Raw genomic sequence first — 26,654 nt, forward strand, 5'->3', positions numbered from 1 at the left:
GGGTGGGGGTATAACCATGCCCATACTGGTTGGTAGCCACCACCCCACTATTTTTTATTTTTGTTTAATTCCCTGGCATCTAGTAGGCTTTCTGCCCCCCCCCCCCGGGGATTGGATCGGGGGTAATTGCTCCATCTGCCCACTGTTGGGCAGAACAACTTTGTCCCCATTTATTTGGGGAGGGGGTATGGCCACACCCCCACCCTCTTTTTTGAAAAAAAATCTTTCCTGGCATCTGGTTGGCTTTCTGTCCCCCTTGTGGGTCAGATGTCTCTTACAAAAATAGGTCAAGAATAGGGGGATTAGGAGGATTCAAGGTCCAGTGTATGTCCTCCTGTACAAGTTACTAATAATGTGATACACTGTTCCTGAGCAAAAACCAGGGGACTGTAAGGCAAGTGCTATGGGATCCTATTAGTTAGGAGCACGAGTCCTCACACACCCAGTTGGGTGTCATGCTTCATCATCGGACAGGCTCCTCGTCAGACTGGCGCTGCAATGTCTGACGGGCACCACCCAACGGGGGGCTCTTTGCCGGAGATCTTTTCTCGATGATGCCACACTCACCCTCAAAAAAAACTTCAAGGGGAAGACACCGAGGAGGGTTGAAAACGGAAACTAAAATTGGTTCAGAACCCTAACTGTATGATTAACTTTATTCTATTTGTATAGGGTAGAGGCCAAGATTAAAATATTCGTCACAAGAGTGGGACAGAGATAATGATCAACCACTCTCTGACTATCTGTCTTGTTATGGGGGGTCAGGAAATTACAAAACCCACCTCAAGAATTGGGTCGACATGTTTCGCGTCTCAGCGGTCCACATGGATCCAATGACGCTTCCTCAGGACCTAGTATAAAGAAACTCCTCCTACTAAAAGCTGAGTAAGCTATTAACATATCAAATCTGACAGTCAAGAAAAGGTGGGTAACGTCAGTCACTTACATTAGTCCATTATGACCATAGATTTACTGCCTATTCGTCGCCCTGGAAAAAATCAGTACATCAATTATTAATTGAAATTAAAGCAAAACGTGAGATGAACTGTGTGGCAAACGGTGAGAGTGTTGGTGATTACACACCCATGCCATATTAATACGATAAAGTTATATCTGCTTACCCTCCTAATTTAAGTAAGGGCTTCCTGGGATCACGCAAGCTTACAGCCAGGATCACATAGCACACTAATTGTTGGTTATTTAAAAAGAAAACGAAGTTAGAAAATAAATAACAATGTTAACAATAGTGTCACAAAGATACTCCGTTCCCTCAGCTTTTAAAAGAGCAAAGTGACAAACCCCATGGAGAGTCTACAATAAATTTTACAGACGTTGTGAAACATAACAACTCTAGTACACTGAAAAACGTTAAAACAAGCATCATGAACAGTAATGACAGAGGGGTAGTAGCACCTCTTGTCCAACATCAGTGATCCTACTCTAGTCAAATAGCAGAAAAGTTCATTAGGGGCGATCGTAAGCCTGGAGTTAATTAGGGTGTGCTGGTTATAACAATTAAAAACCGCGGTCCCCAAATGTCAAAAAAACACAATTAGTGCCTGTCAATTTTGTTGCATATTACACTTCTCACGAAATGCTGAGTAGCATAAAACTAGTAGACGGGGCCCGGAGGGCGTGCTAACTCCATACTTGTTTAGGTCATAAAAAAGACATGCCGAAATAATTCGGAAGCTGTCTAACGTGCACTTACTTCTAGGTATCCGGCTGGGGGTGGTTGCACCTACCCTTGGTCGCGCTCCCGAAGGTAAATGGGAGACGCGTACCAAGCGGAATAAACCCAATACGGCCGGAAACGGTGATCGAGGACCGGTGTGCGCGTTGCTAGGTGATGCGAGAGCATCTCACGCACGGCCTTCGTAGTAGCTAAACATAGAAGATGGGCTCAAAGTATTGCAGGCTCACGCTGGAGGTAGACAGTGGTGGCCATCTTTGAATGCATCATCTAAAATGTTAGTCAATCCACAAACTGCTCATGACGGTTGGCACCGCTGGCTCCACTATCAGCAGGAGGCGAAGAGCGTTAACTTGTAGTGTTTTTTAAGGTGTTAGTTGATCCTATCACTAATCACAAGCTGCATTCAGGTGGAAAGTCTGCCTGATCTGTTAATAAGACTCAGTGTAACAACTGTGCATTCCTCTACATTCATCTGTTGACATGTTACACATCTGTGACACATTGCTTCTGCAACCAATCTGAATCTAGGGTTGTGCCATGTTTGTCTAAATGTTCTAATCATTGCGTCTCTACCAATGTGATCCTGTCCATGGTAGTATCTTGCCATCGGGTACAGTAAGCTATTTGGCAAAACTGCTTTGCCATCACTCAAAATCCAAGCATCATCCTCATTCCTCTCAACGCATGCTGCTCTGATCCAACACTGCTTCTCTTCATCTGTCACTTCATCCTGCAATCTTTTGATTTCTTCCCAAGTACCAATGGGCTGTCAAAAGAAATTTTGACTTGTCTCATCATCACTTCCATAATTCAGTTCCTCATTAATGCAGGGTACAATACCTCACAACTTCATCAGCATAGGTATTTACCAATGATATGTAATCATTTGACTTCTGGTGAGCTGCACATTTTACAACTGCAATTTTCACGAGTAACTGTAAAGCTTTCAGCAATTGGTATACTTTGTTACCATTTTGGACACGTGATCCATGAGAGGTCAGGAAGTCTCACTGGGACCACAACTGTCCATAGTCGTGAACAACATCAAACCCATATTGACTAACATGAATATGGTCACTTTGAGCTGTTCAGAAATGCATCATGCTCTAGTAAGAGCAATCAGTTCCGCTGCTTGGACAGAAAAGACTCCTCGAAGCCAAGAGGCTTCTATCACACCTGAGACTGTGCAAACTGCTTAACCAGCTCTCAGGACACTTCCAGGATCTCTTAAACAGGAACCACCAACGAAAATGGCATAGTCATTTTTGTCCAAGGGGACATTTTGAATATCATGTCTTTGTGTGGTGCACAGTTCAGTCCCATTAAGACAGTCATGCGTAACGTCATCCTCATGGTTGCCTGCATTTTCAACAGGATCTGGCAAAAGAGTTGCAACATTTAAAACATTACATAGTTTGGCTTACAATTGGAGAACCAAGGATCACTTGCTTGTAGCAGGTCAGACAAACATTTTTAAAATGTTAGGTTTTGGTACAAGCAAGTAAAATCTTCAATGAATGGGGAATAAAAATATTCAGTGGTTGGCCCATAACAATGCCTTTGCACTGCTCAATGCAGATGCACAGGTGGGTGACGGCTCTTAAACAGGCGGGCAACGTAGCTGCTACATGATCAAGTGAGGTTGGAAAATATGCCACAGGCTTGTTGGCACTCCCGTTTAACTGTGTCAAAATAGAGAGAGCACATCCATCCCTCTCACAAAAAAACAAGAAAAACATTTGTTGTTACTGGACATTCCCAGTCCTGGGCTCGGCAAAAAAACGTCCTCTCAGTTCAGTGAAGGCTTTCATGCATTCATCATCAAATGGTACCAGATCAGACACATCCTTGTATGTCAATCTCTGTAAGGGCTTGGCCAACCGGGTAAAATTTGAAATCCATTGGCTGCAGTATCAAACTATTCCCAGGAACATTCTGACTTCCCTCAGAGTAACTGGGTGATTCATCTGCATGATTGCTGAAATTCTGTCTGCTGACACCTTTCTTGACCAAAATATCTGACTTCCTTTTTACAGTACTGCAACTTTGCAGGTGAAACGTTTCTTCTAAGTGATTCAAGAGAGCTTTGGTATCTTTTCTGCATGCTTCTTAAGTATTTGATGCAACCAACATGTTGTCAATGTACTGCACTAAGACTGAATGATAGGGCATTTTAAGGGACTCCAAGTTCTTTTTCAAAATCTTATTAAAGATTGATGGCGATATAACTCTGAGGAGTACAACAACATGGTAAAATACGCCTGCCTAATTTAAATGCAAAAAGGAACTGGCTGTTCTCATGGAGGGGAATGGAAAAGAAGGCCTGACACAAGTCATTGACCGTAAACCATTCAGCTTCACAAGGAATCTGAAATAAAATCACTGCTATATTCAGTACAACTGGACAACATGGAACAACAATTTTTTCACTTTTCTCAAATCCTGAACTATTTAGTATTTTCCCTTGGGCTTCCGCAATCCTCAAGTAGGGGAATTAAACCGGCTTCCCAGAATTTCCTTCAGAACACCTTCCTCCAACAGACTCTCAATCAAGGGGGTTATTCTTGCAACTATCTCGGGTGTCATGTTGTAAGATAGTAATCTTTGGTTTCACTGTGATATAGAATGATATAAGGTGTCCTACAACACTTGCATTTACACAGGGACAACGTTAATCTACTCTTAAGGATTTGGCTAACATGCAATCCTCATCATTCGAACTATCACTGTGAAGTTTTTCTAATAATTCCTTATCGCTTATGTCAATTTAAGGAAAAAGTAAAGCCATCTGATTCACGTTTACATTTGTTAGGTGATTTGTGTTTACTTTTGCCATCTGATTCGTGTTTTGCTGAGGAACATTCACCTGCTGCCGTGTCATCAGGGCTTTGTGGAATCTGCATGTGCTTTATTGGGACAGTTGTACATTGAGGATTCGGGGTCTTTGGCTCAATTTGAACCTGATTGTTACCTTGAGTCTGAGCAACTTCAGCATTCTGTACCAAACTATTCCCATTATTATAGGGACATTCCCTCCACCAATTACCTAAATTTTCGCAACCATGACATGGACTCGCTTTCTTCAATAACTGAACATCGACCAAGTTTCCATTCTGATCTACATGAACACCACGTCCTCTACCTCTAGACTGAACAACATTGCTAACTTGCTGTTGCACACCTTGCAATCCACCTATATCCACCATCATCAATGGATTCTGACTTAGTTTACTTACAGCTTTTAATTGCATCACCATCAACTTCTCTCTTAACGTTTTCTGCTTCATTTCCATTTCATCACTACAGTACCTTTGCATACTGCAGGATCGCATCAATGAGTTTGTTCTGCCTACAAATTAAATGCTGTTAAATAATTGCACTCATGTCTGGCTTCAATCCTTGCACAAATTTAAACACAAAATTACCCATATCTTTCGCTCAATATTTTCAGTACCACTATGTTATTTGAAAGCCTGCTACAATCTTTCGTAATAGCGTGAATTGACTCTTTTGTTTCCTGTCCTGTCCTGACAATTTTCTGCAATTCAATAACTTTTGGGGACACTTTGTTCTTCAGGAATTCAATTAACTTATAATACTTTTTCATCAACTCTTCAGACAGTGCACCTGTTACTGGATCTCTTGCTGGTTCACTCCTTTTGCACTCAGTCCACAAATCTACTAGAACCACAGTGTCAAACAACATATTCAAATCTTCACACAGGCACTTTGAAAGTTTAAAAAATCTGTCTGACTGCTTGTTCCACTCCATGAGTTTCTCTTTCAATATCATGTAATAATTAGTGAATGAAAGAATTTCACTCCTGTTCCAGGGTACATGCACATAACCTCCACCTAGTATTTCTCTCATCTGCATCACTTTCACATTGTCCTCAGCCTGAATTGCTCCTGCCGGAGACTAATTCTGCTTTGCTTTTTTCTGATCTCTTTTCTTTGCCCATCTACTTTACCACTTATCTAATGCTCCCCATGTTTGAATGTATGTGATTAATTCCTTAATGTGCATTCTCATTCCTGGTGATTTCATGTTAAGAATATCTTTGGTACTGAACTCTAATCTGTAACTTCTCTTTAAAGGTTTACACTTTTCTAAATCCACTTCATATTTCTTTGCCAAATCTGCTAAATTCTCATAAGTCAGTCCTACATGTTGAGTAACATCTGTGCACATGGATGACAATTCATTTTCTGTGTATGTTTCTAATTGCTCCATATTGAGCGTTCCTTAATTAATCCACTTAATTCTAATTTCAATCTGGCACAGATCTGATCTAACGTTACCATTTGCTGTACATGTCGCTCCTTGTGGGCTGAAAGATCTTGCAAGCTGATATTATTTCTCGGGGCACATTTTGTTGGGTATTGCAATATGCGCTGGTAATCTGATCTGGTGTGGGCATGTGTGGAAGCAGGGTTCCCTGAGGATACCTCACATCAAGAACTGGTCCTGTTTGATTTAACACCAGGTTAGGTTATGCAATCTGTGTCGGGGTCAAAGTTGGGATAAAAGAAGCTATTCTCTCCATCTCCAAATTGTTTGAATATAGTGATCCCTGCATACCAATTGGTGATATCCCAGCAGATGCTTCTAGGGTTACCTGAAGTATACAATGGAACAACTGGACCTATAGGAACTGTTATTGCATCAGGACCCATCAAATTTGGCTGACTCTGGGATTGTCATTCCAGTACTTTGCCCTGTTAAACCAGTACTGAAAATCTGTCCTGTTTGATTTGGGGTAACACTTGACATTGTCTGCACTGGTGTATACATAGGCATAGTCTCATTCTGATTACAGTTCTGCACAGGTATTGTCACATTAGGGGTCTGCACCACCTGATTCGCATTAGGACTTTGCATTACCTGGTTCACAACTGTACTTGACTGTGCAGTATTAATATTCGGAACTGGTGTATAAACCACGAGCACTTGTGTTACTGGATTTGCATGTTTTCTTGGAACTGTCTGAATTGGGATCTGTGTAACTGGAGCAGTTGGCACATTCAGCACTACATTCTGTCTTGCATCCTCAACTGAATGATATGGTGGGGGATGATTCAAAAGAAGGTGATTTATGAACTCATCTCCTGAATCACTTTTATATGTGACTGTCTTTTCACCCTCATCTTCTGCTGTCTGATCGGTCTTTGCTGTCTGTTTCTGATGAGTCTTAGGTTTTGTACTCCCATCACGTTCCTTTGTAATGGCTGGAAATATTTTCACTCCATCTAATATCGCTACTCTCCACCTTTTCTGTTCTGCATCCCATGTAGCTTCCGCTAATGTCTTCAATGCTTTCCGTATTCTGTTTTCAGATTTTTTTGTTTCTTTCTGTCTTGCAACAGGTTCCAAAAAAGCAAGGATTTCAAATTGTGTGGGTCTTGGAGGAGACTTTGATTTGCATATTACTCTCCTCAAATTGTCTAAAATTCTCAGATTAAGGCCCTCTTTATGAACACAGTGGTGTTTACCGCCGTGTTCAGACTGGTGGTCATTGAACTGACTGCCAGCCCCCCTGGGACCCTGCCAGCTGCATAAAGAACATTCTGCTGGGCCGGCAGGCCGAAACATTGTTTCCGCCCACCGGCCCAGCAGAATGCCTGGCCGGGACATTGCTGGCGGCTCCACATGGACCTGCACAATGAGGCACTGCACAGGGGCCCCTGCACTGCCCATGCCAAGTGCATGTACAATGCAGGGGCCCCCAGGTGGGCCCCAGAGCACCCCTTCCGCCAGCCTTTGCTGGTGGCTATAGGGATCATTATCCGAGGGGCAGCAGTGCTGCCTTGTCGGGTGATGATTCCTTTCACCGTCAGGTTGCCTGTCGGAGGCAGCCTGGCAGTGGAGGAGGGCCGTCTATGGCGGCCCTCCATGTGTACATTATCTGGCGGTTCAGCCCGCCATGCCGGTGGCGGTCCTTTTACCCGCCGCCGGCATGGCGGGCTGAACCGCCGGGGATCATAATGACCCCCTAAATGTTCCATAACAAGGAAAAGCTAATGAACCCTCAATCTCATTTATTTCACACCATTGTTTAAGCCATATGCATTCGGAAACTCCTTATATTGAGAAACCCATTTTGTTTTTGAGCCAAAAGCTTTTTCCCCTAGAGAAGAATTATGCAATATTGGGAAAAGAGGCCTTGGCCTTTAAATGGGCTGTGGAGGCCCTTTGATATTATCTGAAAGGTTGAGAATTCACCACATATATTGATCCTTCTCCTTTAGAGAGGATGTCCCACAGTAAAATCCATAATTCCTGCATACTATGCTGGTTTCTAACATTGCAACCCTTCTGCTTTATCACACAACATCGAAAAGGAACAGAACAGGGAAATGCAGACTTTTTGTCTAGATATTAATTGCATTCATTTCTTCCAAGGAAGAAAGTAGGGGTGGAGATATGTGAAGAGACAGCCTCCCATATCCTCTCCTGACCTAATAGTCCAGTGGGGATCTCTCTTCCACAGCATCCCGCAGTCAGGAGTACCTAACAGGTAAAATTGGCAAATCAGTAGAAACCAAGAAGCAAATGTAGAATAGATCACCAACTGTAATAAAGAACTTGCCCTTGCAAGAGAAGCAGGGCAGAGTTAGGCCCATAAAAGGAGGAAAGGCTCACCCCCAGGAGTGCAGAAAGTGAAGCTGTTTCTGGAGAAGGATGCAGAGAGGAGACCTGACAGGAGCTCAGAAGAGCCCAGCCCAGACCAAAGAAGGGGAGCAGCGCCCAGAGCTGACGACGAGGAAGAAACAGAGAAGGAAAGCCAGCCACACCACTGCAAGGGCGAGAGCGCCAGGGCCGAGAGCGAAGAGGTGACAGAAGCGTGGTGTGAGGACTGGTGGATGATGCCAGTTGATGCCCTAGAGCCTGCCACCATGCTGGAGACCTGTGGCTAGTGCAATGAGTGGGGCAGGTAGGGGCCACAGTAGTCTTGTGCACAAGGGGGAGGGTAAGACTAGGCCTGAAGACAAGGCTCCTTTTATGTTCACAAGGCATTCTAATTTCTGCAGAGTGTCATAGCACCCCACACATATTTTGTTTGTTTTGTGTCTTGTTTGCTTTGCTCCCTTGACCTCTCCGACATCACTGAGTGCATTGTTTTTTTCCCTTGCAGTTTAACACCTACCCCTGAGCACTTTTGTTTTCCGCTTCCTTACCACCACCCACAGAGGAAGGGAACCAGACGAGACAGGGAAACACAGGTATTATGGTGACAGTGATACTGCACATGTATGAAACCAAACACTTACAAGTTTGTATGTGCCCCTCTTTTCCTTCCAAGGGGACTTATGGTGACATCCAAGGGGGGCCCTGTAAAAGAAGAGAAGGGAGACAGAATTGTTACTTTGGACAAATACAAGGAGGAACTTTATAGAGACATAAAATTATACCCCAGAGGGGACCAGACTCTCCTGTGAAAATCACACTGTTTTTTTTTCCCTCGCAAACTTAATGAAGGGCAAGATTCAGAAAAAATGCAAGCCTCCAAAGACAAATTTCCACCCGTCCCTTCCACAAGCGCACTTATTATACCTCGAAAATGTTAATTTTTGCTCAAATTCAATTAGCCACAATGATTTTCAATCTAACCAGGAAGTAAATTCAATCCAACAATCCTTTTCACAAGTTGTTCTCAACCAATAGCAACACAGTAGAGCACAGAATTACGTCACACTCACTTCTTTCAGCAGCTGCAATCCCTTCTCAATTGTCTCTCACACAATTGCTCACTCACACCTAATGCTAAATATTGTGAGCACAAACCAGCAATCTGTTTGCATTCTACGGGTAGGAACTCAATCACTTTGAAAACTGTATGGACTACACTTCCGACTATGGCTTTCACAATTACACAACGAGTGAAACTTGACCAGCAAGTCTCACTCCTGGTTGATATAGATCCTTCATGTGTACTCAGGATTGACTAAATACTAATGGCAACTCGCACTCACTCAAGGAAAAACTATTGGTACTGTCAATGGTGCCTCATGGCACGTACCTCACTGCAGACAATAAATTAACCAAGTGCCTTCAACACTTGTGTGTCATCCCGGGATCTTAGGCCTCGATGGAACCGTCAACAAGAACAACTGTGGACATTGTTTAGCACAAAGCACCACAATCACGTTAGGTACGACCACTCAGCAAAACACTTCAGAATATCACACTCTACCGCAGTCTTCAAGCAATAAGCATTGCAAGCGCAAATCTCTATTTATACTCATGCAACACATCACTTGTAGTCACAACACTGAAACTTCCTCAATCTCTGAAACGGACCATGGGATGAATTGCAGGGTGGGCAATTTTTGGACTAGACAGTGATATGGGGACAATCCTAATTCCCTAACACTTAACAAAAATATGGTTTGTCCTCTGATGGGATGAAACGGTAACTCTGCTACAAAAACTGTGGATGCATTTTTCATCCTCTGCAGGAATCAAATTCACAACAAGGTTGACGGACCTTTTGACCCAGAAAAATGTGGGGTGAACCATCAACAATTACTTCAACAAACCCTAATAATTGAGACAGCATGATCAATATGGCCACAGAAGAACAACTCCAACCAGGAATATAGTTCAAAGCTTTATTACAAACACAAGATCAAAGTGATGTAGACTATGCGCAAAACCAAGTTATAGAGGTACATAATCATCAAGTGTTGCCCAAGGTGGCGAAATAAGTTCAGGCATACTAGCATCAATAAAACTAAGCACTCAAGACATGGATATCACACCGTGCTCAGATTTCACAGTGATTTAGTCAATTCGAATTCAATCAAGTCAATAATCCTTGGATGGGTATAAGTCAACCCTATGGCTAACCAAATTAGGGAAATACATGTGTGGGGAGGAACAAATGCAGGCAAAATTCAAAAAACACAAAAGGGACAAAAATAATTGGGAAAAATAGAATAACTCAGGTGTACAGGTCACTGACTAAAATTAAAAATAAAATAAGCGTCAGCATGTTGGAGAGTGTATCCTTAAAGGGGTATTTCAAAGGGCATGGGCAAGAGGCAGAGAGGAAGATACATATCCAAGGGTTACTGCATTGAGGGAATCATTGTCAGCAAAACATCTGGTCAGCATGGCATCTGCAAGCATCAGGAAAGTGTCTGTCTCCGGCCAAGACAAGACTGCGTCTGCATCTGCTCTGAGCAAAGTTTGATCAACAAGCGTTATATTAATCCTCATGAAATTTTACAATCAGTTTCTAGGGTCAGTTCATATTACAGAAAAGGTGCATCATTCAATTAGAATCAATTGTCTGACTTCAGGTTGCAACAGTCTGTCATGAGAACATTTCCTTTTCCGTGTAACTCCAATGGGTTGTACCAATTTGTATATGATTTCAGTCCATGTTCCTGTGTTACAGGTCTCTCAAGGCCAAATGAATACAGTTCTTCTACATTTAAACAACAGACTTTTTTCAAATGGGACTTTGCTTTTCATGGGAATGAAATCTGAAAGAATGCTTCATGTTGTGAAAAAAATGATTCAATACATTTAAATGACTTAAATGAAAGCTCTGTAGGCCTCAGTAATGCTAACACAAGAAAATATAAAATGCACTTGTTTTATACTTGTTAATAAAACACACATAATATGCAAATCTATAAATTCAGCATTAATAATACGTCATCAGTTTAAGCAAATCATTTCACTTAAAATTGTAAAAGCTTTGTTATTGCATTACATTAGGTATAGCTGAGAACTGCATTTTTCTCGCTTGCACATATTTTCAAAGTCATTAATCTGCCACTAAGCGCATGAGAATCAAATTAATATTGGCATTGGCTATTAGTTTAGAATCTAAATTACATTTTCACAACAACTTTAACTTAGCATGTGATTTAATCAAAAAGGCACATGTCGAATTGTGAAATACAAGCAAATAGTACATTTAAAATTTGTGTCAGTGCAGCTTTCCATATTAGTTTTTCTCTCTTCTACGTTTATTACTGAAACTTGTCAGTCTGCTAAATTCAGTGACATGAGGGACAGAGCTAACCTTTACGCTCTATCAGTAACATCTGAAGAAAGGCAGTTGCATGGATGACAGGCCTGAAGTTCTTTTTTTACAACCCTCTGATCTAAATATAAAACCAAATTGTGTCTCGGAGAGCTCTTTTTGTGGCAAAGATACCACTATGTCCCTTTTGAGCCACTTCAATTATTTTCTGTCACAAACTCTCTGGAATCAGGATGCTCGACCCTTGCAGTATAGCTCTTTTTTGTGGCAATGATACCACGATGTCCCTCGTAGGCCAATTCAATTCTTTTCTGTCGCAGACTCGACAGAATCAGGATTTTTGACATTCATCATCAATAGTGAGAGGCGAAGTGTGTTGGTTCCATGACTGATGTGTAATTATGTCTTTTAACCTCAGCATGTCACTATCATGGCTCATTGGCAGTGGTAATCTGGCATAGTGAAATAGAAGCTGGCGTATTTGATTTTACACTGAAATTAGTGTAGGCTTCAGCCGACTTAGATGGCCTCCCTTGACCTTGTGAAGGCACTCTGGAAAAGTTTTCAGGAGGGTTTTGTTCCTTCGATGGACCATGCACAATGATATAATTGTGCTCTTGCAATCGTAGCCCCATTGTTCAGTGCGGGGAGGCATATTGACTTTTCAATTCCAAAAGATAGTCAGTAAAGCTTGATGATCAGTTACCAGCGTTAAAGACTTTCTGTACAGGAATACATGGAAATGTTCACAAGCTCTTACTATGTTTAAACAGTTTTTCTCAGGTTGTGAGTATTCACGTTTTGTTTGGGACAAACTTCTACTAACCTATGCCACAATATGCCTTCGAGCATTTGGGTGGCCACTGTGCTGTGCCAGGATAGCGCCTAAATCAACTATACTAGGGTCAACAACGGCCTCTGTATGAAGCTTTGGATTGAAGTATACCATTTCACCAGCATGTTGAATGGCATTTTTGACTCTCTTGAAACCGTTCTCACATTCTTTTGACCACTGAAATAAATAAAAATCTTAATCAACTCTCCTAATGGAACATTTACAATGGCAAATTCTTGTATGTATCTTGAACAGTAACTGGCCATGCCAAGAATTGAACGCACAATAGAAACATCTTGGGGGGGAATCAGCATTTGACAGAGATTGTACTTTCGCAGGGTCAGGTGCCCTACCCCCATCCGAAAAAATATGGCCAAAGAATTTTAGCTTTGTCATGTGGAACTCACACTTGTTTGCATTCAAAGTCAAACCTGCATCAGTAAGTAAACAATATACGTGTGTGAGAGCTCTATTATGTTTCTAATGTGTAGCTCCCAAAAAAATATGAGATTGCTATAATTAAACACATCACAACTTGCTGGATGATATGTCGAATGACATCTTGGAAAGGTTTTGCAGCGGATGAAACACCAAAACTAAGGCCCAAATTTAAAAAGGGCCTAGCACCAACTATCGCCAAATTAGTGTCATTTCTTTTAAACTAATGTGGCGATAGTGTGGCAAAAATGCTGCACCATATTTACAAAGTGGTGCAATGCACGCAGTGTGCCACTTTGTAAACCCTTGCGCCACATTACGCCTGCGCCAGGCATAATGTATGCAAGGGGGGCGTTCCCCGATTAGGAGGATAGGCAAAAATGGTGCAGGTGAATCTCTGAGATTCCACTGCACCACTTTTAGCTGCATTTGTAACACCTGTACAGAGCAAGCATTAAAAGGAGGCACACCATTATTTTTAATGGGCCTCTATATACTTTGCAGGATTAGCGCCAAAGTTTGTGGTGCTAATCCTGCAAAGTACAACAATAACGTAAAATATTATGATGCTATCGTCCCTAACCTGCGCCATGGTGCGCCGTATGATAAATACAGTGCACACTTGGCGGCATTAGGGGGGCGCAATGGACCACAAGAAAAGAAGCGCTTCACAACATGAAGTGCCGCTTCTCTTAAACCTGGGCTCAAGCTTTTTGTACTGAAACAGACCAACATGTGTGGACAAAGGTTGTAATGTACCTGCAATTTTCTTCAAGTCCAACTGTTGATAACCTTTATTTAAATCAAGGTGAAAGAATACCTTTGCACCACTTAATTGTGCTATGTGTGAGCAATGTGTGGACCTGGATGTCGTTCTCGTTCAATTGCCTTGTTTGCCTGACGCATATCAGCGCAGATCTGTACAGCTCCTTCACTGTCCTTTTTGGCCACTACCAATAGAAGAGAAACCCATGGCGCTGGACCAGTAGAATGCTCAATAATGTCATGCTTGAGTAACAGTTCAAGTTATTTTTCAACAGCTTTTTGTAAATGATAAGCAATTTGTCTATGTCTCTGAGCAACAGGATGGACATCCTCACTGATATGCAGCTTTTTATTCATATTCTTAAGCTTTCCTAAACCATGAAATAATTAAGGGAATTGACTTACTGTTTTGTGGTGAGCATTCATATTGTAATTCACAGAAATCAGTCCCATATCAGTGGCTGTGCTGAACTTGAGTAGACAAGCACTTGGTACTGTACCTTGAAGCACATGGATGGGCGCTTGCACTTTCTTTTGGCATTGTTGACTGTAAAATGTATCTTTCGTAAACCACGTTTGGTACTGGATTGAATTTGAGATTCAACACTTCTTTAACCTGACAGTATGTGACTTCTTTATCATTTCTCAGAATTTTCCTTGTGACTTCTTTCACACCATCACAGCAAGATTTTTGAGATACTTGATAATTTCTCTGTTATCAATCTCTTCTAGTGCATCAATGAAATCAGCAAATGTCTCTAACAAAGCAGTCCATCTATTGCCAATATTTTGCTTTTTGCAGTATCAAAAGGTAGTGTTGGCTTCAGGAAGGTGGCATTGAGGTTGAATCTCTTTATGTCTGCTGTCCAGTAGGACCTGCCGCTATCTGTGCCATCTCTGAGGACCTGTGATGGATCGGCATCTGGGGCATCCTGGACAGTCTTTGGGACTGTGACCTCTTTCTTTATCTCCATCAGAGCCCTTTCACTTTTGGAGACCTCTCGAGTTATTCTGAGCTGCCACCTGGCAGCTTTGGTGGTGGGCCATTTCAGGTGTTGGACAGCTCAGTAAGCACAACCCCATGCTTCCTCTTGGGTCTCCTCCCCGTGCTGAGGTCGTAAAGCTCCACTCATCAAAACTCTGGAAAGTGTAATGGCAGTATGCATCCTTCTTACTTGTTCTGTCAGCCAGCACTTCTATATAATTTGTTAGTATTTGACTACAGCAGTTTTTTAGCACTTCTTTTCTGTATCTGTACATAACCACCTTTTGCAGTAGGGTTCCGTATAATGTACAATGTTATCTTGCGTGGCAGCACAGTACCTTTATGTATGGCCTGACTAGCAGGTTCTTTGCCAACGAAGTGTAGATTCTTTGCAATGCTTTTGTTGTCTTCAACTGCTTTACAGCATCTGGAGCTGCTCTTTGACTCCACATGCATGAAGCATTGATGCCGTACTTCAAAAGCGACACATGTGGCACACACAAGCACACACAAGCAAACCACAGCAAACTCTCCGGGAGAACACAATCATTCTTTGAGTTACTTATCCCCTTTCTCATCACCAGTTGCAGTGTCCTCCTCAGCCTGGGTATCTTCCAATAACTACGCCACACTTGGAGCTAAATATTACACGTCTTTATTCTTCGGCATGTAACTGTGAACTCAACATTCTAAGCTAAGCTTTCATCGAATTTAGCTCTAACAACTACGTCACACCTCTACGGAGTCCATTCAGAGCCAAAAGGGTTCCATCATAAAACTCGCAAGACACTACAAGAGGGAGTTTGGTCATTGGGCAATCAAGAAGGAAGCTCGAGACCTTAACATCCAGACTCTGACAGAAGTAAAGATGGAGAAGATGGATCAGATCCCAATTAAACCATTGCCCACTATGAGATTGTGAAGAACAGCCCAGGAATTTGCTGACAGCCAGTACCCAGAAAGAGATGAGTAGCACATAGAAAAAAAGCCCTAACTCAACAGAAACATGGAACAAGAAGAAGGGAGCCGTGCTAGCTAGGTAGAGTACAATGGAACTAACTGGAGTGGATGAATGGAGGTAATAGAATTCTAGGCCAGTTTATTTCCTGAAGCTGGTGTTGATCAGGAGACAGATGCCATGGCCTAAACTGGCGACCTGATGACAGGTTTTAAGATGAGGCACATTTAAAGTTATGGTAACTTGCCTGAATTAAGAGGACAGAGCCATGTTTATACCTGACTACCTTGCCTAGATTAAGACGTAAAGTGCCATGCTATTACCTAGACAGGAACCTTGCAAGATTGAAAGGGATTGAGAGTTATTCTAACACCTGACTACCCTGCATGAATATGAGATATGGAGAGCCACACAAAATGCCTGACTGCCTAGCCTGAAAGAAAGGGAGGAAACCAGTGCCTTACAGTGTTCTATTTGAGCACTAGGTCTATGGTTAAACACCAATTAGAAATATTTCAGCTATTAGACTCAGAAAAACATGGTGTGCTGTTGCTAACCGAAACCTAGCTATCATCTGAATCTTCCCCTGACATTTTAGCCGCACTCCCAGATAATTATTATCTTCTTCAGGCCAATCGCTCCATAGACAAAATAGGTGGAGCCGTAGCAACCGTAATCCATAGGAAATTGAACTTTATCAGACTCACTGCTCTTGATATTACAGCAGTTGATAGTCTACTGATCAAATTTGACTCTACATCCACCCCATTAACATGTTTGCTGGTATGCACACCACCAGGATAAATGCCCCACTTCCGTCTTTCCCTGGCAGAATTGATCCCTCCACGTGTAGTGGACTGTGCAAAAATCCTGGTAAATGGGGACTTCAATTATTGGGCTAATGAAGTCACAGGTGAGCAAGCATCCTTGGAATTAACTGCTGTTAAGTTGCCTGAATTTTGAATACTCATATCAAGGGCCGTATTCTAGACCAGGTAGGGACAACCAACCTCTCAGTAGACAATCTTATGGTCATGCCCTGTGTCTGGTAAGACCACTTTTTAATTACATTTTTGTTTGTAGATCTAGACTTCACCAAACCTCCAGCCAGTCAAGGGATATTAGCTAGGAATTGAACCCATGCCAGCGTCGACTCTCTCTGCAACCTATTGGCTACAACCCTTCCTTAGAAACAGAATAATATAAATCAGCAAGTGGAAAGCATTGCAACTTTGCTTACAGAAGCCAGTAACACTCCTGTCCCTTTTCGGAAAGTTAGGCTGGCTCGGTGCCATGACGCCCTAAAATGGTTTTTGGAAGATCGAAAGCACGCTAAATTGCAACTTTGGCGGACTGAGCGCAACTGATGTAGGAACTACTCACCTGAGAAAAAGGTAATCTATAGTTCCCAGCTTAAGCAATATTAAAACTCCACTATACAAGCTAAATTGGCTTTCTTTTCTGAAAAAATTATAAATTCTACAAGTAAAGCAAAGGATAATTTTGAAATAGTATCTGAACTATCAAACCCTGATAATGTTATGTTAAAGATTGCCCCCACCTAATCTTTTTGTGATGTTTTGAATACATTCTTTATTGACAAGATCAAAGTGATCAAAGATAGCAGTCCCCCAAGCCCTCTCCCAGAAAAAACAACTTCCATCAGGAACGCCCCATGGATCTATTGGAAATGTGAAATCGGGCACCCCCTCTGACATTTGCCCTCCTAGGTAGCTATAAGTAGGTATTTCTTGCTTCCCTATGCTTATTTTATCCCTACTCAATGACTCCCCGAGCCAAGGCTTGGTCCCCAACCTGTTTAAGGATGCGATAGTGGTCCCATTATTAAAATAAAGCTGGGGAGGATCCATATGTGTTGAAGGAGCATAGTCCCATCTATTTGCTTCCCTAACTAACAAAAGTTTTACAAGCACATGTTGCTAGCTGTCTATGTTCCTTCTTCAAGGAAACCTGCTTTCTCGATCCCTATCAAGTGGGTTTATGGCCAGCCCATTCTACTGAAGGGGTGATCCTCTCTGTAGTAGACGACATGAGGGAAGAGATTGACAGGGGCATCACCCAGTCATTGGTGCTATTGGTTCTTTCCACTACATTTGACACAGTGGATCATGAGGTGCTGACTGAGCGAGTCAAGGCCTCAGGTTTACAGGCACAGCTCTCGACTGGTTTGCCTCTTTTTTAGAAGACTGCTTTGAGTCAGTCCATCTGTCCCCTTTTGTGGCGTCCCCCAAGCGTCATCTCTACCCACCACCTTTATAATTTGAATATACGCCCTTAGGTTCATTCTTTGAAAAAAATGAAGGTGAGAGTTTTCAATTATGCAGATGACATGCAATTACTCTGTCTTACTAACAATATTCCAGCTTCTAAAACAATGTTTCAAAACACAATGCTATTAATCCAAAAGTGGATGAATAGTAATCAACTTTAATTAAACTCTGATAAGACGGAGATTGGCTTAATTTGCAACATGCATGATCCCTGGCAGTCTATTTTTGGCCAGAGACAATGGGTACGCCCTCCCAACCTAAGAACTCTGTAAAGAGTTTGGGAGTCCTCGTTGATAAAAATCTCCTATGAAGCTACAATTAGGGGCATTGACTTTGTTTTGTTTTCTGCAGCATTGGAAAATCAGGAAAATCTGTAGATGTTTTAACCCCAAAGCTCTTATCCCGGTCATTTTTGCACTAGCCATCTCACGGATTGACTACGCTAATTCACTCTATGTAGATCTCTCTGAATACACTATTCGGAAATGACAACTTATTCAGAATTAGGCTGCTAGATTAATTTACCGCCAACCTAGGAGATATCACATCACACCCAGTGGCGGCCGGCAGCTTTAGGAGGGAGAGGGGTGGGTGGGACGCACACAAACACACACACACACACGCACTCATTCTTTCACACACAGACACGCACGCACATCCATTAACAACACTCATACCATTCAAACATGCACGCACGCACCAAACATTCATTTTAAAACATCACACACACTCATTCTTTCACACAAGCACGCATGCACGCACATCCATTAACCACATTCATACCATTCAAACATGCACAAACATTCATTTTAAAACATCGCACACACTCATTCTTTCACACACACACACACGCACGGACATCCATTTACAACACTCCTAACACTCAAACATGCATGCGCGCACCAAACATTCTATTTAAAACATCACACACACACACTCACACACACTTACCTTCAGCTTCCATGTCCTAGGAGGGCTGGGACTGCTGCCTTCCCTCATTGGCTGACCTTAGGTCAGCCAATGAGGGAAGGCAGCAGTCCCAGCCTCGTCACAGAGTGGGATGGGGTCAGTGAGACTACTGACCCCACTCCACTCTGTGACGAAGTGTCACTGATTGACACTCGCCCTGGGCACTTCAGGGCTTAAACCTGAAGCGCCCAGGGAGAGTGTCAATTGGTGACACTTTCCTCGTCACCCAGGGGAGGGCCTCGAGGCACCTTTGCTGAGCCGAGGAAGTCACGCCCATAGGAGCTGTGACCTCCTCAGCCCAGCAAAGTTCAGCTCAGGCAACCAGGAGTCTGCGCAAATCGCGCATGGCTCACTCCTGGCTGCCTGAGCTGAAAATGAAGTGTCTGTCAGGCTGACCTTTGTTCAGCCTGACAGACACTCTTCATGAGGAGCAAAAGGTGGGGTGGGCATGGCCCCTCCGCCCTAAAGGACGGGCCACCACTGATCACACCCCTAATGAGGAAACTACGCTGGCTGCTGGTAGGGTAGGTAGGTGTTCCCACTTAAAAACCCACACAGAAGTGACACATCAATATTTACAAGATTTTGGGAAAGTGATGCATCACTGGCAAAAAATGCATCAAAAATTCCGCGTATCAGCATTCCAATCGTAATCATGACACCTTGGCTCTGGCACATAAGCAGAACATGTCCAAATCACTATGTCATGGAGCTACTCCTACTCCAGCTTGGAGCACCAAGATGAAGGCGGCCAACAGCCCCACCACTTCAGATTCAGTACAGGAGAAAGGAGTGGATATACTGGCAGAGCACTACCTCATTGACCTCAGGGAGGAGGAGGAGGTCATCACCTACTATAGACTCAGGTGGAAGTCCATTGTCAAGCTCCTACATCAGATTGCACAAAGGCTTCAGACAAAAGCACAGAGGTCCACCAACATCCCTCTGCAGGCTAAGCTGATGGCAGTATTACACATGTTGGCATCTGGCTCATTCCAAATCACCCCAGTCAGAGTGCCATGAATATCACAGCCATCCTTTAACGCATTCCTCCTCTCCGTCCTTGAAGCCATCATCAGCCTAACACTACATTACCTCATGTTATCCACCACACAGCAGAAACAACTGGAAAACAAGCATGGCTTCTATGTCATTGCTGGGTTCCCACATGTGTTGCGGACAATGGACTGCGTCCATTGCAAATGGTGTCTCCTGCTGCTACCTCCCACCTATATCGAAACCGGAAGCACACATATTCCATCAATGTGCAGGCCATAGGGGACCATCTGGGGATGTTCATAAATGTGCTGGCAAAGTACCCTGAAAGAGCTCATGATTCATACATCTTATGACATTCCATCAACTTGCGCTTCCAGAATGGGAGATATGGAAATGGCCTACAGGTTGGTAAGTAATTTCAAGGACATGAATCACCTCATTACAGTCAATCATGTTGCTCAATTTAGCCATATTTGGGTTGTGTGAGTGAGACAGTGTATATGTAGCAGGTCTGTGCCTCAGACTTGCAAGTTAACACATGGCACATGTGCAATACAACCCAAAAGCTCATACATGTCAAGACCAGTAAAACCAGTGTGGGCCTCATATACAAGAAGCCTGTACTGCTAGGGTGTCTATTTCCATGACGTTCTGATGAGGCAGGTATCCCAATCATACATATAAGGCTACGCAAGTCACCCTGTGTGCCTTGGCATGGCTTCATAGATATGGACAAAGGCAAGGCAGTACAAAGTGCTGTTTTACCTTACTGAGTTTATCTATGCAACACCTAATGCATTTGATACATTGCGAGATGTAAAAGGACATGGTAAACTGCATATTTTCCACATATGTATGCTTCCTACAGGAGAGGTGTAACAAGGACAACATAACTTCATTTTTATCATTAGTTACTCTTCATATGTGTGCTGCAGTCTGTAGCCCACATACAAAGTGTCATAAGCCTACCTTGTTTGTACATCTGCAGGAAGGTTTCCCTTACGGCACAAAAACAAGTGAGTCTATAATACAGAAACACCTGCACCATTCACCAATCTGTGATATTGTGCATGAATAGGAAACCCAAATGCGCTGTATGCCATAATTATGACACATGCATGCCCTTTACATTTCATGCAGGACAGTTCAGTTAAGTGACCCCCTGTGCTGCTCTGTAGCAACAACCTGGCAATGAGTCTCTGTGTGTGCCTCAAAATGGTGGAAAGATCCTCAGCAATGCAACAACATGTGAAATGCTGTGTTACAATACTGTGTTCAAGGAAGGGCTTCCATTTTTATGTCTGTGTGCCCACAGGTAACTCCCGTGGCCATGTGGCATGTCATATATCCAATACATGTGAAACTTAACAAGGAACAAATGTTTGATCATACCCAGCTTATGTGCACCTTGGGAAATTACCTCACTAGTCATATTAACACACCTACCATCTTGTTTCCATTTTGTAATATAAAAACCAAATCAAACAATCACTCAAGGCTTCACATTGTGCACCGAAGTAGGCCCTTAGGCACAAAGTTTAACTCATACACCAGACAGCGACGCATTCACCATTTCCATATTTTGCCTGTCTTGGTGCAATGCTGTCCATTGTCTGCAAGTACAGGTGGCAAACCCATGATAATGCATCACGCAAAAAATGCTTCCAACACTTCTAAGAGTTTAACAGTAGCACTGTACACCTCTGAACTCCAACAAATCTCTAAAGTTTTGTACTGTCAACACAGTGGACACAGTGCACTACCATGTGTAGACTATCATGTAAAGCAATGACATGCACTTATAAACTCTCCATGGCTTTAGCTAATAAACAACAGTGACTACTTCTGCCACATCCAAATATGTGTGAATGAATGGGACAACATCATCAGCACTTGCCAAATTTAGAACATTCCAACATGTATGAGGTCAGAAATGCCAACATAACTCCCAAAAAGAAACAATTTAGAAGTGTGATAAAAGTATGACCTCAATTGCTAACTGACTATCCATAAGATTACTTCCTCACAATGGTCATGGCATTGGCACTCACAAGTTAGACAAATAATAAGTGTTTGAGTAGTGCAGCGTCAGTCCTGCCAAAAATTAAAGTGAGTGTACTTCAAACAATGTCAGTACACCTCCCGTATGGTGTGAAAAGTGGTTTAGTCAATCAGGACGTAAAACAATATGTAAAAGAATGTAGGCACAGCAACCATTATGAATAATGTCTTATTGTTCCCCTCCTGTCTTTACAGTTGACCAAAGATATGGTCTGCAACCATAGGTCATGATTTCATACACGCAGCCCCAGTCTGAGGCACAGTGCAATTACAATAGTGCCCTCAGCAGAAACCGGGCCATTGTCAAGCAGACTTTCAGGATTCTCAAATCACGCACTAGGTGCAATATCTGTGTGTGTACCAATGTCCCATGGGATGCGGAAAATGTAGAGCAGGAAGGCCCTGCTGAGGAGGAAGAGGAAGAAGAGGGCCAATTTTAGAAATGGGGTCTTTTGTTGGCAGGCAGGTTGCCTCCTTTCCAAGCAAGGACCCTCACTCTAGTCAGGGTAAAGGAAAAACACACCTGGTTAACTCCTGTTCACCCCCTTGGTAGCTTGGCACTAGGCAAAAGACTTAACCCAAAGGCAGTGTGTAAAGTATTTGTACCAAAACACACAGTAATACAATGAAACACCACAAAATGGACACCACACAGCTTTAGAAAAAATAGTAAATATTTATCTAAATAAAACAAGACAAAATATGATAAGAATCCACCATATACAATTAAAAATATGACTTTAGCAATTAAAAACACAAAAATAGCACCTAGAGGCACAATTGCTACAATCTGATGTTAAAGTGGCATCGTGACAGAGTCGATTCCCATATCGGGACATCACAGGCACCGTTTAGGGAGTCACATAGGTAAAGTGTACCCCAGGTACAGTACCTTGGCAAAATGTGTGGAAAACAGGCCGGTGCCCAGAGTCGGGGAGCAAGGCATCGCTGGATCCAATGCGGCATCAGGTCCTTGCTGTTGAGCGGTGGAGCTGAGGTGGTGTCAGTGGTGAGGAATCAGTCCCATGGTAACTCCAGCAAAGCTGAAGTCCGGTGAAGTCACAATGCTGCAGGATGACCTCACGGGGTTGAGATCACGTCACAGAGTCACAGGTGCTGCGACGGAGTCAGGTGTCATGAACGTCGGGTGTACGATCCTCCAACTCACAAGTTCGTACGGACGTCAGTGGCTGCAGCGACATCGGGCCTATGTTGACGGCAGGGTCGTTGCACTTTGGCGAGGTCCGTGGATCCAGATGTAGGCGGTGTCGCAGGCTTCGGGCAACAGCGTCCTCAGCTAAGTCGTCCGAAGTCGTCTGGCATTATTTCATAGGATTTTCACCAGTAATTCACTTCCAGAAGCCCAGCAACTGGAATGCCACCCTTTTACAGCTAGAGTCCACAGCATGCAGGCTGAGAGATTGGTTGGAGAAGGCTTTGCTGTCCCTGAGGCTTCAAAAACAGGAGGCAAGCTAAGTCCAAGCCTTTGGAGACACCTCTCAAGCAGGAATACACAACAAAGTACAGTCTTTGTCCCCTTTCAAAAGCAGAAGCAGCAACAGCAGGACAGTCCAACAAAGCAAAGTCACAGACAGGGACAGCACTTCTCCTCAGCTCTTGTCCTGGCAGAGTTTCCTGTTGAATCTTGAAGTAATCTTAAAATCTGGGGTTTTGGGTCCACTACTTATACCCCTTTCTGCCTTTGAAGTAGGCAACCTTCAAAGGAAAGTCTCTGTTGTTCATAAGATCCCACCTTGCCCATACCTGGCTCCAGACTCACACCAGGGGGGTGGGGACTGCATTGTACGAGGGCAGGCACAGCCAATTCAAGTGTAAGTGTCAGCTCCTCCCTCCACTCTAGCCCAGATGACCCATCAGGACATGCAGGCTACACCCCAGCTCCCTCTGTGTCACTGTCTAGTAGAGATTCAAAAACAGCCCAACGGTCAGTCTGACCCAGACAGGGAGTACACAGGCGGGCAGAGTCACAGAATGGCTTAAGCGAGAAAATGCCCATTTTTCTAAAAGTGGCATTTTCGAACTGATAATTTAAACCAACTTTACCAAAAGACGTATCTTAAAATTGTGAGTTCAGAGAACACAAACTCCAAATCTCTATCTGTTCCCAAAGGGGAACTGAATTTAAAAGCTATTTAAAGGCAGCCCCCATATTAACCTATGAGAGAGATAGGCCTTGCAACAGTGAAAACTGAATACAGCAGTATTTCACTGTTAGGACATATAAAAACACACCAGCACATCTTTAACATACACTGCATCCTGCCAATAGGGCTACCTAGGGCCTACCTTGGGGTGCCTTACATGTACAAAAAGGGAAGGTTTGGGCCTGGCAAGTGGGTACACCTGCCAGGTAGAATTGGTAGTTTTAAACTACACACACAGACACTGCAGTGGCAAGTCTGAGCCATGTTTACAGGGCTACTCTCATGGGTGGCACAATCAGCGCACCAGGCCCACTGGTAGCATTTGATTTACAGGCCCTGGGCACCTCTAGTGCACTTTACTAGGGACTTACTTGTAAATCAAATATGCCAATCAGGGATAAACCGATCGCAAATATAATTTACACAAAGGGCATATGGTTAGCAGTGGTAAAGTGCCCAGAGTCCTAAAGCCAACAAAAACTGGTCAGAAAAATAGGAGGAAGGAGGCAAAATATTTGGGGATGACCCTGCAAAAAGGGCCAGGTCCAACAGCCAAAATCCAAATTTTGCATCAATTTCTAGACACGGCAGAGAAACCAAATTGTGAATCATTTTTTGCAAAGACATGAGACAATCCAACCAACTAATAAATGCATAGTGCGCCCGGCAAAAGGATAATAAACAAAAAAATATTTAGTACCACTTACAATGTGCAAGCATTCTTTAATCCAAGTTACTGTAAATCACTAAAACATATAGGCCCTCATTCGGACCTTGGCGGGCGGCGGAGGCCGCCCGCCAAAGTCCCGCCGTCAGGTTACCGTTCCGCGGTCGAAAGACCACGGCGGTAATTCTGACTTTCCCGCTGGGCTGGCGGGCGGCCGCCTTCAGGCCGGAGGCCGCCCGCCAGCCCAGCGGGAAAGAGGCTTCCACGATGAAGCCGGCTCGGAATCGAGCCGGCGGAGTGGAAGCTGTGCGACGGGTGCAGTTGCACCCGTCGCGTATTTCACTGTCTGCGCAGCAGACAGTGAAATACATTTAGGGGCCCTCTTACGGGGGCCCCTGCAGTGCCCATGCCAGTGGCATGGGCACTGCAGGGGCCCCCAGGGGCCCAGCGACCCCCCCTACCGCCATCCGGTTCCCGGCGGGAGAACCGCCGGGAACTGGATGGCGGTAGGGGGGGTCGGAATCCCCTCGGCGGCGCAGCTAGCTGCGCCGCCTTGGAGGATTCTAATGGGCGGCGGTACACTGGCGGGAGCCCGCCAGTGTTGCCGGTCCGACCGCGGCTTTACCGCCGCGGTCGGAATGGCCATTGGAGCACCGCCGGCCTGTCGGCGGTGCTCCCGCGGTCCTCCAACCCGGCGGTCATGGACCGCCAGGGTTGGAATGACCACCATAATCATATCTGCTAGTCTTTGGCACACAACAAAGGTATGTGGCAATGTATAACAAACAGGGCTGTACAACATCTTGTAATCCAAAAATAGTGTCCAACTATTGGCAAAGTCTGTACAGCTCATTATAATGTGTTATGCTGCATTGTAAATAACGTCAGTCAACAAAACACTTACAAACATTTATGTAAAAGTAAATATTGTCCAAATACTATGGGCCTCATTACGAACACGGTGGGAATTCCCACCGTTTTCGGGCTGGCGGTCTTTCCATCGACCGCCAGCCTCCTGGAAAACCCTGCGGCTGTATAATGAACTCCCCGCCAGGCCGGCGGGCAGAGACATTGTCTGGCGGGGAACATGGCCGCAACATTGAGGGCGGCTCCATGAGGAGCCGCCGCCAATGTTGTTGTGCAGCAGGTGCAGCAGCACCAGTCGCGCATGTCACTGCCCGTAAATCGGGCAGTGAGATGCGCGACGGGTGCCTGCATGGGGGCACCTGCACTGCTTATGCGAAGCTTATGCTTCCCCACCAGGAAAAGGCTGGCGGCATTTAAAACATTATCCGCAGGGTAGCGCATCTACCCTGGTGGATGGTGTTTCTTCCCGCCGCCAGGCTGCCTAGCGGCGGGAGTATGGGGGTGGGTGACGGCTGCCGCTGGCGCCCGTTACCCTGTTTTTTATATGGCGGTTCAGCCCGCCATGCCGGCATGGCGGGCTGAACCGCCAAGTTCGAAATGAGAGCCTATGTGTGTGTTGTTCAGCTACTCATGTGTACTGTCACATACTTGTGAAGAATAGTAGAGTGGACTCATAATATGATGTCTATAGCTGAGGCACTTATTATGTGCATGGGAGCACATTCCAACCCATGCAGTCGACATATGCTTCATAAGTGTGTGCAGGCAAATGTAAAATACATTGTGACATATCACAACACACATATCACTTGAAAATACACAAACATGGCAGTACAAGATTGTCTGTCTACTACCAATGCTGCCACGTTATCCTCACTAAGGGAATATGGAAATAGACCAAGCAGGGATGTATCATACCATGTTCCTGTGTTACATACAAATAATAGGTTAGCTCCT

Source organism: Pleurodeles waltl, chromosome 2_2 (assembly GCF_031143425.1).
Source record: "Pleurodeles waltl isolate 20211129_DDA chromosome 2_2, aPleWal1.hap1.20221129, whole genome shotgun sequence".
NCBI lineage: Eukaryota > Metazoa > Chordata > Amphibia > Caudata > Salamandridae > Pleurodeles > Pleurodeles waltl.